Source organism: Vigna umbellata, chromosome 8 (assembly GCF_029865625.1).
Source record: "Vigna umbellata cultivar VRB3 chromosome 8, Vumbellata_1.0, whole genome shotgun sequence".
Classification (NCBI taxonomy): domain Eukaryota; kingdom Viridiplantae; phylum Streptophyta; class Magnoliopsida; order Fabales; family Fabaceae; genus Vigna; species Vigna umbellata.
The window spans coordinates 15,171,944-15,188,251 of NC_142172.1; the positions used below are offsets into that span (position 1 = coordinate 15,171,944).

The following is a 16,308-nucleotide window of genomic DNA, read 5'->3' on the forward strand; positions in this document are numbered from 1 at the left end:
TATTATAATTAAAGACTTTTTAACAATTGTAGTTAAGATCTAGGAGTTATTTATGTTACCTATTATAAACTATATGTTACTCTTTGAGACAATTTTCACTTTTCTACCATACAAAAAACCCTATTGAAAACATACATTTCATCTTGATATATTAACTTAGACACATGTTGTTCAAATTCAATTTAACTATATTCTAATGTTAAATAAATCGAAAATAAAATATAAATACCAATATTTTGTCTTTTATTTAGTTAAAAATAATGTATTAAAACTTTAAAAGAAATTTTTCAATTTCTTTTCTTGTTCCTATTTTTTTCAACTTTAGGAGATTGTCGTGTCGCATAGTTTTTTTGTTTTTTTAATATTGTGAAACCAATTGCTAAGCGAAGCCTTACTCTAATGCTACACATACATGAACTCTAATTTAAAATAAACTTTTGTAGCGGTTAAATATTTATAGATTATATAAACATAATAAAAAGTTAAAGAATATGATGATAGTTGTAGCTATTATTTTATAACTGTTTTTACAAAAGCTAAGAAGATATCTTGCAAATACTTTCAAAGATTTCAAACACGTCCAGACTACTTGTCATTTTTCTTAAGTGTTCATTTTTTCTTAAGATAAGTAAGGATTATATTTCCAGACTACTTGTCCTATTTCTTAAGTGTTCATTTTTTCTTAAGATAAGTAAGGATTATATTTGTAGAAAACAATTGAATATTTCACGTCAGCAAATAATAAATATATAATTAATAAAATATAATTAATGTATCTCGTAAATATATTATTTATATTTATTATTTATAAGTTTTTATCTAGATGAGTCTGAATTTACTAGTCCAAATACTTGTTGATTTTTGAATCATTGTAATTAATCATGGGTTATGGTGACTAAGTGTCTTGTCTGATGCGAATAGAGATGAGTCGAGTACATGTCCACTTAGTAGTCTGACATGTACTCATCAAAGGCGACCTATACTAGTATGGTTGAGGGGTACTCGGTCATATACAGTATACCGAGCCCCTAGGCTTTACATGTGACATATTAAATGAATTGTGAAAAGGTTTAAGATATCAAATATTAGTAGGCGGTCTTGAGTTTTTGGTATATTGACCATGAGATCGGTATGTGGTAGTCGTCTGCAAAGTTTGCAAAAAAAATTTGTATCATATATAACCTTATGGGTATAGTAGCTCCTAGCCTCGAGAAGTGTAGTGCCAAAAGGTTGTAATAATGAATCAATATATGTAAGGTGTCAAAGGGAGGTGAAGATGTATGAAATTGTTGTTCTGCGTGCAGGAAATTATGCAATGCTTAGAAGGGATAGAGTTGCAACCCTTAGCCTTTAGATCTAAAGAGATATAATGGTTGAGGGGGAAGGGGTGAGAAGGTAAAAGATCATAAATTTTGTTATAAACAAGAGTCTCATTTATCACATTTAAGTATCAAGTTTTGTGAAATCACTTTGTTGTTGATATATTGTGAGAAAAGTGAATTATTCCCAAAGCCAATTACTTCAAAGGTATGTCTTATAGTAAATCAAATATGGGTTTTAGAGAAGAGCCATATAACAATAGTAGTAATAGTAGTCCCGACTACATAGATGAGAGGGGTATGAGTAGGGATGACAATGGGTCGAGTTAGGCACGGATAGTACCTATCTACAATCCGGATCCGAAAAAAAAATCAACCTATATTTCGCACGGATACCCATTTAAAAAATATTTGCGGATATTTTAAAACCCGCAAATACTTGCAAATATTTAAAAAATATATTTTTAAAAATTATTAAAATAAAATTACAAAAAATATATATAATATAAATTAAATTAAATGTAAATTAAAATTTAATTTTATTTAAATTTAACCTTATAAAATATAAACTAATTTTAATTTTAATTAAATTTAAATTAATAAAATATAAATTAAATTAATTTTTTATTTTTATTTTTTACGGGTGCGGATAGTATAATACCCGCACCCGACCCGTTTATAAGCGGGTATTAAAATACCCGTTACCCACAATCCACAGATAGTAAATATTCGAGGATACCAACTATCTGTTACGAATTTTATCTATGGATACCTGCGGGCACATATTTTTTTTGTCATCCCTAGGTATGAGTGAGTAAATCTTTTAGTTAGAACCTAATTTTTCAAATTTATGTGGTCTAAAATTTTGAATTCATGGTTGAATAACATTTATGTGTATGAGAAAGAAGTGTCCAAAAACAGACTCCCTTAGAAGAGTGAGTGTCATTAATAATGTTTGTCATTATCAAGAGAGATATAAAGAGGAATTATTCTTTTACTTGCATATAGTTTTTTTTTCCTTCAACTGCTTGTTGGTTAACTTTTAATGAATTTATCATTGGTGTGTTTAGGCTTCTTACTTAATGTTCCTCCAACACAATTACATCCAACTAATTTGGTTATAACTGAGGGTCGAGTACACCTAGATATGTATGTTGTAACACCCAAAAATATAGCTTTAAACTATACTTAAGGGTCCTTACATTTATAATAAAATAGAACAATTACAAGGAAAAGTGTAACATCCCATAATCTCACACTTGATAATTCATAATTGATATATTGTAGCATTACATTTAATGTAATATCCCATAATCTCACACTTGATAATTCATAGTTGATATATATATATATATATATATATATATATATATATGTTTTAAACTCAGATTTCAACTACAAATTCATCATAAATATAACTCGAATTCTTCTGATTTATTCTTCTATCTCTTTCTTCATTGGTACTGAACCAGACGACATTCCTTCATCTGCTCCCGTATAACGAATTATACGATCATCGCACAAACACAAACACAAACAAGTAGGGTGAGCTAACATGCAACAAATCATTTATAAAACATGCATAATTACTTTGATACACTCAACAAATATCATATAATAATTATGTCAGACACCCTCATACCATCATACAACAATCGCATCATAGACACTCATCTCATCATACCACAATCCCTAATAGACATTCATCCCACAATACCCAATAGACACTCATCCCACAATACCCAATAGACATTCATCCCACAATACCCAAAAGACACTTATCCCACAATACCCAAAAGACACTCATCCCATAATACCCAATAGACACTCATCCCACAATACCCAATAGACACTCATCCCACAATACCCAATAGACACTCATCCCACAATACCCAAAAGACACTCATCCGAATGATACGTTGATGAGCGATCACGGGAGGTTATGCACTTGTGATGACCTCTACTTCTCCTTACAAATACACTTCCAAAATACTCCATAGCATCCACAAGGTTAGTCCTCAACACTATGTCCAAAACCGGCACATAGACCAGGACCTCCTTCCCCTCTCCCCATATAATTCATCATTCTCTACTTGAGACTGGATGATTATTAGAGTATCAGGATAACCTCCAACAACAGGACCCTCAACATCAACATATACACTAATACCATGTCATTATAGAATCTCTCCATGAGACTCATATCATGCTCATATTCCTCAACTCATACTATACCATTACAAAATCTCCCCATAATACTCATATCATGTTTAGATGCATGAATTCAAATCCAATATAATAAAATACAATCATCACAGAAATCATACAAAATGAATATATCACAAAATAAATTAGCAATAATAAAATATCACTATAAATGGTCACCGGAGAAGAATCAAATGTTTGACGAATCAAACTCACCATAAACGCCAGTACATATGACTAGTGACAACTTACTGGATTTGACCAGGGCTGCTCTATGATCAGGGATGTACCAACCCCGGTTCTTAAGATTCCTCTATTCTACCATCACAAATATAACCTTAATATAAACGTTCTGGGGAACTAAGAAGTTGAATCTGGCATAGCCGATTAGACATCTTCTTATCACGTTTTATTTATATAAGCTTATTAATTATATTTTCCATTCACAAAGAAATTTATTACTAATAGTAATAAAATTGTTACTATTAAGGTGAATATTTTTCATGGGTCTTACAAAAAGTAAAGTTAATTTACAGTTATCCTAAAATAACCATAAATTAAAAACTTTACAGAAACAATACTAATACACACCAAAAGAGCTTACCGATCAGTCATACAAGAAGTGTATTGACCGAACGGTCCTACACAAATACAACAGGAGTACAAGACCGTACGGTCTTGCTCTTAAAATACCTTCTTCTTCTAGCGCTTGCTCCAGAGAGTCATCTGCACCTTCTGCTCACACCCACCAGGTGATCATTGCAAAGACAAGGACGATCGAACGGACCACATGACAAGACAGGAAAATAAGGGTAAGCTAGTGTAATTTAATTAACTATGTAAAAATACCTTTCATACAAACACATAAAACAATCATACTTATACAGAAATCACACCAACATATTATAACCGACCACTTTCACTTTGACTGTCCATACTGTCTGAATTATGTAGCTACGACGTTCTTGCACTCGTGGAAAGGTAATCTGGAAAATCATCAGAATTACCATAGCTGGAAACCCAAGCCGCCACACGAGGTTAGTCCTTCATCCTTCACTGTAGCTGGAAACCCAAGTCTACACATGAGTTTAGTCCGATAGTTGGAACACTAAGCTATACACAACCAGGCCTCCTGCTATTCTCACCACATGCCCCACCATTCTCTACTTGAGACTCGGTGACCATTAGAATGTCAGAATGAACGACAATTTAGTCTGACCATATTCATACTTTACAAATCCATAACCATTTCTGAGATATTCCTCCTTAGAACACTCGTTCATATCCATTTAATACAATCACATCATATTGTAATGCCATCATACTTCTTCATATACATACAATTATGTTCATATCACACTTTAAATAACTTCAAACCGAACAGTAAAACAAACATCACCCTTGAGCACAACTGAACGGAGATATCAACACTTATTATGAACAAAATCGGACGGTAGAACACCCCCCATATGCGAACATGACCGAACGGGATATTATTTCCCTATGGTGAACATAATCGAACGGAATATTACTATACAAAATCCAAAGATTTGACTAAATTCTATAGAACATCTATAATTAGACATAACCAATTACTAAAGCTTATAACCAAAATCTAAGAGCTTAGAACAAATATTACTAGCTTAGTTTCAATTTCAATCACATTTGGTAAATGACAAGACTGAGTGCTTAGTGCATTACAGAGCACTATTGAGACCGAGCGCTGATACAAGACCGAGAACTATTGAGACCGAGTGCTATTACAAACCGAACACTCTTCAAGAAGCCGAGTGTCAGTACTAACCGAACACTCTTCGAGAGACCGAGTGTCAGTACAAACCGAGTACTCTTTATGAAACCAAGTACCAGTCTAAGACCGAACATTCTTTAAGAAACCGAACGGTCATAAACTAGAGAGTCTCTAAATAGACTGACCTAGTTATGACCTAGAGCAGAACAAGGTCGAACGGTCAACACTAACCATTTTAGCATTCTGCATAATTCTGCAGAACTTCTGCAGAATTATGAACAACACCCTTCATGACCATTTCTAAACACTTTGGCTAACTTCAAATCCTCAAAACTTGAATCATATATCAATTCACACCTAAGCATATATACTTAACCTTCAAATACACCAAACTAAAGAGTTTCATGACAGATTTCACCTCAATTTACACAAAATAAGAACCCAAGGACCCAAAGTCAAATTTCTCACTTTTCATACCCTATAGAAGAACTTAAAGGCTCTAACAAGTGTAAATAAACATGCTCAGACACAATTCATTACCTAATTTCATTTTTAGCTTCAATTTCTCAATTTCACTCATTCACTTTCTCCAATCAAGAACAAATCGAACACTGTTTCAGCAGAAACCAAACGATTCACAATTCTCGACCATACACACAACTCAGCAACCCAATCATTCAACATAGATGCATACATTTAAAAACCCAATTTCCATACAGAAAACGTAATTAAATTACTAGCTTTCCTTACCTCTTTGACCGAACCGAACAACGATTATTATTTTCCAGACTTTGCTTCCTCACCAGAAAATCCCAAGAACACCTATATTTCACCGATTGGCGAGGAAAGACCAACCCAAAATTACCAGAAAAGTGATCAAAAATAAGAAAAAGATGCTGATGAACACATGCAACCAGAAACTTGGCTTGCATATGCCCGAAAATAGAATTTCTAAGAAGAGGATGAACTTACCAACTCTAAGCTTGATTTTGGTCGGTGGAAAACAACGATATTGACTCCTAATTTGCTTAAACAGGGATGGTTGAAGAAAAGAATGAAAGGGGATGAAGAATTTCTAGAGAGAAGGAGGAGAAAAGGTAGAGACTTGAGTTTTAGAGAGATACATATTTATGAGAAAATAAGATGAGCTGTGGTTTGAAAAATTCTATAAAATGCCCATTCTCTTATTTTTGAGACATATGGCCCTCCCTTCCAAGTATCAATTTTCAGTTTCACATATGTAGCTAATCAAACCTTTCTATAACTAATCCATAAAAGGACTGAGTATGTAAATGTTCTTAGACCTATATGGTTGTGTTTTTAAAAACTTGTATAAAAATTACATCGTTTGTACTTTATTTATACTCTTAGTTGATAAATAATAATACAAAGTATTTCTTATCATCAGTTCAATACGTATCAAAATATTTAAATATTAATGATTTCATACTTTCTTTTACCTAATTAATCTCTCTTTTTTTTCTATACTCAAACACATTCATATTTTTTCCGTTCATTTTCTTTTCTTCTCCACCCCCATTTTTCATTTCTCCTTCGTTGTAGAAAGTGGTAAGTTGAACTCCTTTCCCCTTTCTTTTTCTATAATTTGTGACCTTTTGATGAAGCCATCCCAACATTTTCAAAATATTGAATAAAGTTAATCTAATTCAATTATAACATATTCAATACTAGGTCCCACCTAAGTAACATTCATTTGACTAGGATTCACTTTGGCCCACAAAAGATTTTTATTATTGAGAGTAAAGAAAACAGATTAATTTTGGTGCTGAATATATTCTTCAATAATAATAATAATTAATAAGATAATGTGAGGTTTAAGAGGTAAAAGTGATTTAAAAAATTTAGTTATGGAAACAAAATAGAAATATTTATGAAGAAAGATGTATAGAGATATTTTGGACAAACTTTGGAGAAACACTTTAAAAGAAATAAATAAAAGAAGTTTAATCTTGAGATAAAATTAACTTATATACAAATTAAAAGATATCAATAGTAGTATAGCTATAGCAGCATGGTACCCACATTCACCTCCTTTTCATGAGTTTATTTTTTTATTTTTTAAATTGAATGAGTCTGACATGACCAGCTTTGTTGTATTCATGATTCAGTCGTTGACATTAGGTGCTATGAATTATCATGCTTACTTTTTCATATCAACTTTCACTCAAAAGTATCCTATGTCTACCTCTTTAACATATCTATTAACTTAGTTTCATGCATTAACTTTAACATTATTGATGGATTTCATTTGTCATTTAAACTTAATTCAATCTAAGGTATATTTTTATTTATATATTATAATTTGGTTTTATTTTTAGAAAAAAATTTGAATTTTGCTTTTGAGTAAACGACTTATAGTTAACAATATTCCATATGAGTAACATATAGACCTACTGTGCTAACAATAGGAACTAGAAAGAATCAAAACTGTATAGAAAGTTCCCGTGATCACGATGAAGCGTTATATTCTCTATTTGACATGTCACTGTTAACGTTTGTCCATGCTCTAGTTTTCCATTTTCCAGTTTCTGCATTATTTTCATTCGCCTTTTTGTGCACAGTTTCTGCTTCAGGAACAGCGTTGCAGAGCGTGTTCAACTTTACAGAGAAAAATACTCAAATAAAGTTGCTATTTACACTCCCCCACTTGCTAACTTCATTTCCCCCTTCTTTTGTTTCGAATGTGCAATTCCCATTTTAACCTTAACTTTTCTCTTTTTCAAATCATTCTATTCACACGCACTTTCATTGTTTTGTGTTCTTTGCTTATGGATTAGGGTTTTATTGTCTGCTTTTTCTCTCTCTCTCTCTTACTCAGTGACTAGACACAGACAATGACAGTTTTGACCTTACTATAACCGGAATTATACTATTCATTCAACTCACTCTATAAACCTAGCCCTCTCTCTTCTGAAAATTAAACAAAGTTTAATCAAATAATTTCAAAAAGTACTCCATGAAAAGAAAATATTGTCTGAAAGTTACTTTTCAAAATTTTAGAATGTGTACTTTTCTATTTACAACATACAACCAAAATAAATAAAAAAGGTTTTATACTTAGTAATCTAATAAAAAAGCATAGGAAAGGGGAGTGTATATAGTAAACATAAAAAAGGCCCAACTTTCTCCTCTTGCATGGTTTCGAAACTGTTACTAAAAAAAAGGTTGCAATCTCATTTCTCCTACTCAGATTCTAGAGTTTACAATTCAGTGATTGTGATAACATTTCAAGCAATTATATATATATATATATATATATATATATATATATATATATATATATATATATATATGAGTTTGTTAACGCGCGTACGCCTGTTTTTTAGTTGGTACATTTTAGCAATGTATACCGGATTTTAGTAGACAAAAATACTCTTATATATCTTGTAAGTTTTAAGGTTAAGGGTATTTTAATAATTTCCATTTTCAAAACTTTAAAAAAAAAAAGAAACCTCCCAAATCCTTACTCACCTCTTTCATTCCTCTCAATCATTTCTCTTTCATCTCTCTCACTCCAACCTTTTCTCTGTCATTCTACTGTAGCCCCAATTGAAAAAATCAGAAACAACACTTGTCTTTAAAATATTTGTCTTTGTAAAGAGTTGAGTCATTCACATATTCACCGTCAGGCAAAGGTTCATTCAAGATCTCTTCAATTTCACCATATTCACTAACCTCTCTAATTTCATCATCTGCATATGTTGAATCATCGTCTCTAAAAAAACCCTTCAAGCCAATTACCAATTCTTTCGGATGTCATTATGCTTGTGAAAATTAGATAAAATTATATACAACAAACATTATAAACTGAAAACTCATTATAAAGTCATTTTTTTTAAGAAATTGTTTAACAACTGAGTGATTCTGATTTTTTTTCCAAGCCAATTACCAATTCCTTTGATGTCATTATGCTTGTGAAAATTAGATAAAATTATATAAGACAAAAATTATAAAATAAAAACTCATTATAAAATCATTTTTTTGTAAAAAATTGTTTAACAGCGAGTATTTCTTATTTTTTTCCAGGTCAATTACCAATTTTGCTTGTGAAAATTGGATAAAATTAGATAAGACAAAAATTATAAGATGAAAACTCATTATAAAATCATTTTTTTGTAAGATTATTTAACGGCAAGTGTTTCTGATTTTTTCAATTGGGATTAGGGATGACAGAGAAAAGAAAAGATTGGAGTGAGAAAAAGGAAAGAGAAAGGGTTGAGAGGAATGAGAGAGGTGAGTAAGGGTTTCGGGGTTTCTTTTTTTTTTTTTAGTTTTGAAAATGAAAATTATTAAAATATCCTTAACCTTTAAACTTAGAATCTATGATATATAAGGATATTTTTGTCTACTAAAACCCGGTACATATTACTAAAATATACCAACTCAAAAACAGACGTACGCACATTAGTAAACATATATATATATATATATATATATATATCCCTGGTAGTCAGGTTGTATCACGTTAATATATTTTTTTATCAACATTTAGTGTATGTTTGTTTTTATCTATTTATCTATTTATCTATCAACATTTGATTTGGGAGGATTTGGAGGAGTGGGGTAGGGAGTGATTTTCTTTTAGGGGATTTGATTGGAAAACCAACTTATTCCTAACATAATTATTATTTTGTTCTTATTAATTTGTTTAACAAATAGTTTATATTAAATTAAAATAATCACATCTCAATTTAAAATAATTTCATAATGTCAAATTATTACTTCATTTTATTTAAACTAATTCTCAAAATTTTATTTCGTCTTAATTTTTAAAAATCATATTTTAATTTATATACTTTTATTAATATTTTTTTTCAGTTTAAATAATCACTCACTTTTTATTATAATATAATTTATACTATTTACAATTTAAGTTAAATTATTTTTATGTGTAACCTTGTCCTTTTATTAATTGAATATTTTTTAATTAATTACATTCATCACATCATTTATTAATTTTATACGAACTTTCTTTTTATTTTTCTTCAAATATTATTATTTTCTTCTCCAAACAATTCAATTTTCATCACTTTTTGTTCTTAAATTCCCTCCAAAAAAACCAACATTAACTGTGTGTTTAGATTTGAAAATAGATTTTGAAGAATGAAGTTGAGTTAATTTAAAGGTAAAGAGCTGAAAAGAAAATACAAATGTACTTGAGTGTTATTCGCATAAGATATTCGTTTAAAAATATCTATAGATATTTTAAAACTGGTAAATACTTATAAATTTTTAAAAAAATATATTTTTTAAATTATTAAAATAAAATTATTATTTAATAAATGTAGTATTAAAATAACACTTCACCATAAAATTCACGTGAAGAAAATATGATTTTAACTCTCTCAATTAACGATTTAGATATATAAGATTGGTTTAATGACTCTGGAAAGAATCGTAAGAGAGTTTATATTTTCAACTCTCTTACATTATTAACAAGTCAATAATAATAAATAAAAAAAACAATATCTACATTTACTTAGTAAAAGTAATATATCATCTAATTTTTGAAGGAGAAAAATTGTTAAAAGAGAAAGAGTTTTGTATGAACTAGAAAAATTTTAAATCTTTATTAGAAAAACACAATCAGCTTAATTTGCTCAAATAATTAGGTTTCACTCGGTAAATCTATTTCAAAAATTTAATCAGTTTCAATGTACCTACTTCACAAAACGATTATACAAAAGAAAAAAGAGAAGATAAACATTTGAAATTTCAAAATGATTTGTCAACTAATTTCTTTTCTCTTAGCGAAATTAAATATGCTCGACAAAAATATATATTCACTTATTGAATGAGAGTCATGTAATAAAAATTGTTCCCAAATTGAATTTTGTTTAATAATCGTTATTCATCCAAAAAACTTAAACCAGTGTTTTCTTTTTTTAAAATTCACTTCAACAAATTTAAGATGGTTTGAAAATCTATAAATAAGAGATGCATAATTAATTGGATACATAATATCTAAAATTATTAAAAATAATTAAATAGAAGTCACTACTAATAAAGATGTACGATTCACACTTCATAACATATTATAGGTCCAATCACCTTTTTTTAAGTCTGATTTAAAAAAAAGTCAGATAAATTTAAAACTATTAAAATAATATAAAGAAATTTTGTCAATTAAATGGAAATATCAGAAATCATAATAACTCCAGTAATTTAATATAATTATTAAAAAATAAATTGGTAATATTTCTTTAGTGCCTCTTGCTATCGTACATATTATTTTTATAAGACAAGAAAATATATATTTAAACACCTGAATATATATATATATATATATGAATTTATTTTATATTTTAAACACTTTAAATATTTGCACACAAAAAATGAGACAATGAAATGTAAATTTATTCATTGTTTAATAGCATTGCAGTATTTCTTCATAATTCTTTATGTAAATAAATAACATTTTAAAACCAAATACACATTATATGAAAAATTAGAGATTTTCCGAGATATATATATTTTTTTAAATTGCTTAAACGTATGTAAAACACAAAGTTCAGGTTGAAAACTTGCTTTATAAAAATATATAAATAAAGAACCTCTCATTAATATACCAACAGGTCGTTGTAGTATAGTGGTAAGTATTCCCGCCTGTCACGCGGGTGACCCGGGTTCGATCCCCGGCAACGGCGTTTTTCGCTTTTTTATTTATTTCACGTATTTTGTGTGCTGAATATGTGTTATATTTATTTTATTTTAAAATTACAGCTTTTACTGGATCATTTTTGTGTCATGGAATAGTCCAATAAGTTGTTTTTCTTATACATGAAATTCGACGACAATAAAGTTTGTGCATTAACTTTTATGTTTAAGTATATAAGAAAATAAATACCCTTTTTTATTAATACAACTATCTTGAATTTGTTTATAAATGTCTCACAACTCTAAATGAAGACCCATAATTACGCTTTTGTGAACACACCGAAGAAAGGAATAATATAAAAAATAAAGAATGGAGATTCTTATAGTTTGTTGTGTTAGAAAATATCATAAGTAAGAAATGCATGTATCTTTTTATAAGTCAAAAGAGTTTGATATGAGAATCCCATTGAGCATATAAATTTTTTATGCTAGTTTTGGTTTCATACAGTGGATTCATATAATATAAAATGAGTTTGGAATATTTAGAATCATAATTGTAGGTGAGATATTAGCATAAGGAATATGATTAAAATATGTTTTAAATAGGATATTGAATAAAGGGTGTATATACCTACAAGCACATGATACATAGAAAGAAAATGAATGTTGATAGAATAATTTAGTAGTAAGGCATCGATGATTATTGTATATTTAAAAGGATAAACTTAAATATAATAATTGACTTATAAATATAATATATATACATACAAACATATATATATATATATATATATATATATATATATATATTAAATGTGAAACTAAATAATAATAAATGATTTAACGATGCAATAAATTCACTCTATAACAAAATTTTATTAAAACAGACTTTATATACTATTTTAAAATAAATTTTAAATTTAACTTAACTTCTAATAAGATAAAATTTACATATAACTAGTTTTCATATGACCAACAAATAATTTTTTTGTGGAGAAACTCGTTCGTGTTTCTACTTTACTTTTTGAAAAAAAATAATTAAGAGACATAGTGGTTATTAAGTATTTGTATATCTTTTAAATATAGACTTTCTTTTTTAATTCTGACTTTTATATCTTTCATAATATTATTCTTATTTAATGAAAATAAAAATGAAATAAAAATATACTCAACTTTTTCGTTGTCAAACTTTCTTGAATGCCTCGAAAATCCTTTTCGTAGATTTAGAAACAGACGAAGAATTTGATACTAGTGATTTTTGTGATGTAAGCTGCCTATGAACTCAGGAATCGACACGTGTCCAGAAGCATGAGGGGCTAGGAACAGAGACAGGTCCAAACTATCACAACCAATTAAAGTCCACTATATATAAGTATCAAATTATAAGAATAAATATAGTTTTATGTTTTTAAAATAAACCCAAAAAATATAAGTAAGAAATTTAATATATATATATATATATATATATATATATATATATATATATATTTCAAACGTAATAAATTTTAATCATTATTTTATATGCCATCTTCAATTTTCAGGAATTTGAACTAGTAACATTAATCCAAAATATAAAAGTATAAGATAGCTTCTGCATAATATGATATTAGTTTACTATTTTAAGAATTACACCACGTGTTTAAATTTGTCCATTAAAGACTAAAAGTATGGTAGCATCTCACAAGTAATAAAAAAATAAAGATTGACCAGACTAAAAAATTAAATATGGTAACATCTCACAAATAATAGAATTTTTCTTATAAGTCATTTAAAATTTATTACGTTTAAAATAAAATCTATTTTAAAATTGATAATATATTTAAAAGTATGACTTGATTATTCTAATAATTAAAGTTTAAAATAAAAATAAAAATTATATAACAAGTTTTATTATTTTAAAATACACTTTTTAAAATAATTTTTTATAAAGTTCTCTTTATTCTTTTTAGATTTTTATTAATTTGAAGATTGCAACGAGATTTTCATTTTTGTCTAATAATTTTTTTAATAAAGTAATTTAGTTTTCTACCTCTTTTTTTGGTACATTCATATTTTTTTATATATAACATTTTTTGGCTCGCATGTACTTTTTGAGTTTTCTTTGTTATTTTTTGTTGATTAGTGGACATAATAGTATGCTTATATCATGTTTGTGTTGTTCCCAAGGACAAGTAAAGTTTTTTGTAAGCTTAAAGACGTTTTGATCAATTTAGTCTATATTTTAGGTAAAGAAAATTAATTTCATTATTTAACTGATAAATATTTTATACTTGTTGATGATATGCTTGTATGATAGTTAGTTTCTGCAATTGAGTTGTTTGATGAAATATGACATGTAAAAATGAGTATGATTTTGATTTCTCACTATTGCTTGATATGTTGAAATTGGTGTACTATATGGTTGATATGAAATTTGGATGAATTGAATGATTCAGTTGTGTATGATATGATGAATGGTATGTTTAGACATTTGTGGTTGTTGTTGGACTGAATTATAGGGCTTAAATGACATAAATTTGCAGAATTTTGTTGTGCAGAATTATGCAGGGTCATTGGATAAACATATACTTGTTGGGCGAGCATATACTCACTGGGCGAAGTCTAAGTCAGAGAGCTATTGACTTGGTAGTCGTTGGACGAGATCAAAGTTAGAGAACTAACTGACTTGACATTGTTGAGTGATAGTATATTCACTAGGCGAGCTAAAGTCAGAGAGCTATTGACTTGGTGGTCGCTAGATGATAATAATATTGTTGGACGTGATCAAAGTCAAAAAGTTCACTAACTTGACAATGGTTGGGTGAGACAAGTCTAGTTGAATGACCTTGTTGAGCAAGCTATTTGGTTGCTTGGCGAGAGTGCTTTTAAGTACAACTCGCTAAACGAATAGGTATTCTCATTGAGCGAGATTAACATAGTTTAACACTACTTTTCACATGTGCTCTTTTGGTTTATGCTTTTTTTTTATAAATGTTGGATTTTGTGAATGTTAATATGATGGTTAGTTTGTGATGTTCATTTGAGAATGGTTGGAACCGATCAAAGGAGGAATGATTGTGATTTTGTTTAGTGTATGCTTTGACATATGAGAGTTCAAAAAGGATGTATCTTGATAGAATATCAATCATTCAACTCATTTAGAGAGGATGAGGCGGGAAAGAGAATGGAAGGAGGTCCTAGACCCAAACTTTTGGTCTTAGACATGAAAGAGACTAACCTTGTGAGTTGTAGGGTGATGACCCTTGGGTTTATGATTCTGCAAAGCATAAATATTACTTCAAGTACACACCTATAGTGAAGCCTTATATTAAAGACATGTATCTGGGTAATTAAGTCTAGTGTCAATTGCTTTTGTGTTTACCTAAATTATGGTACTTTATTAATGTTTATTTAGAAACATATATGATTTAACTGTCTGTTCTGGTTAGCTTATCTTGTCTTTTTTTTGTATTTTGTTGTTCTTTTACAATGATAACCTATTGGTGTGAGTAAATGATGAGTTGGATGTTGATATGTCTTTGGTGAAAGGTGATGATGCAAGATCATAAGTGTATAAATTTATATAGTTGTTTTGTATATGGGTTACTTCCTTTTTGTTATCAGCTTTAATAGGTTTACGCATGTTATATTATTATAAATATCAAGGTAGATAATTGTACAATATCTCGTATGCTTTCTAACTATTTATGTATTATTAAACTTTATAATATTTTATTTAGTAGTGTATAGTATTAAATGGGGTGTCACAATAATGGCTTTTGCAAAGCTACTATCTGGTGCCACTTATGTACAGTCGATGCCATAAGTTAAAATAATTTTTGCCAAACTACTGCTAACACCATGTATCGACCACCTGACGTCACTGGTTATGCTGGGACACCGCCCAACGTTGGCCCCCTGTAGCACTAGTTTGCTTGCTTATTTTGCTGTGTTGGGAAAATTCAAATGGTGTCCCATGCCGGTATTTGCTCCAAAATTATATTTTCTTGTTCAAAATGTTTATTTAACACAAATATTTCTTATTCACTTATTTAACACATTTAAAAAGATATTTTAAGTAAAATATACATACACTAACTAAAACACAAACAAAAAATGTAAAAATACACCAAACTTAGGGATAAAACAAAATAAAAAATAAAAAAATTTGATTTATTCATGAAAATATACACATAAAAACATGTAAATTTAATTGTTATCACAAAGCCCTTCCCTGTACTAATGAGGTTATGAGTTGATGTTGTGGGGTCTTTTAAATATAGAAATTAATAATTCATTTAATAGGAATTAAATACAATATTAGTAAGTATTAAAGAGTACTTAATGAAAATTAATGTGAAATTTAATCAGTCATTTTAATATAATAAGATATATGAATTTCAAAAAAATCTCTTTGGTGTTCTGAATTATAAAATC

The 16,308-nt window shown here is 28.7% G+C and overlaps 1 non-coding gene across 1 annotated transcript; it reads left to right on the plus strand.

Moving 5' to 3' along the window:
- The first annotated feature begins 11,870 nt into the window (after positions 1–11,870).
- TRNAD-GUC (transfer RNA aspartic acid (anticodon GUC)) lies at positions 11,871–11,942 on the plus strand. The gene has a single exon. It is a non-coding gene; the product is annotated as a tRNA-Asp (tRNA).
- Positions 11,943–16,308: the final 4,366 nt, after the last annotated feature.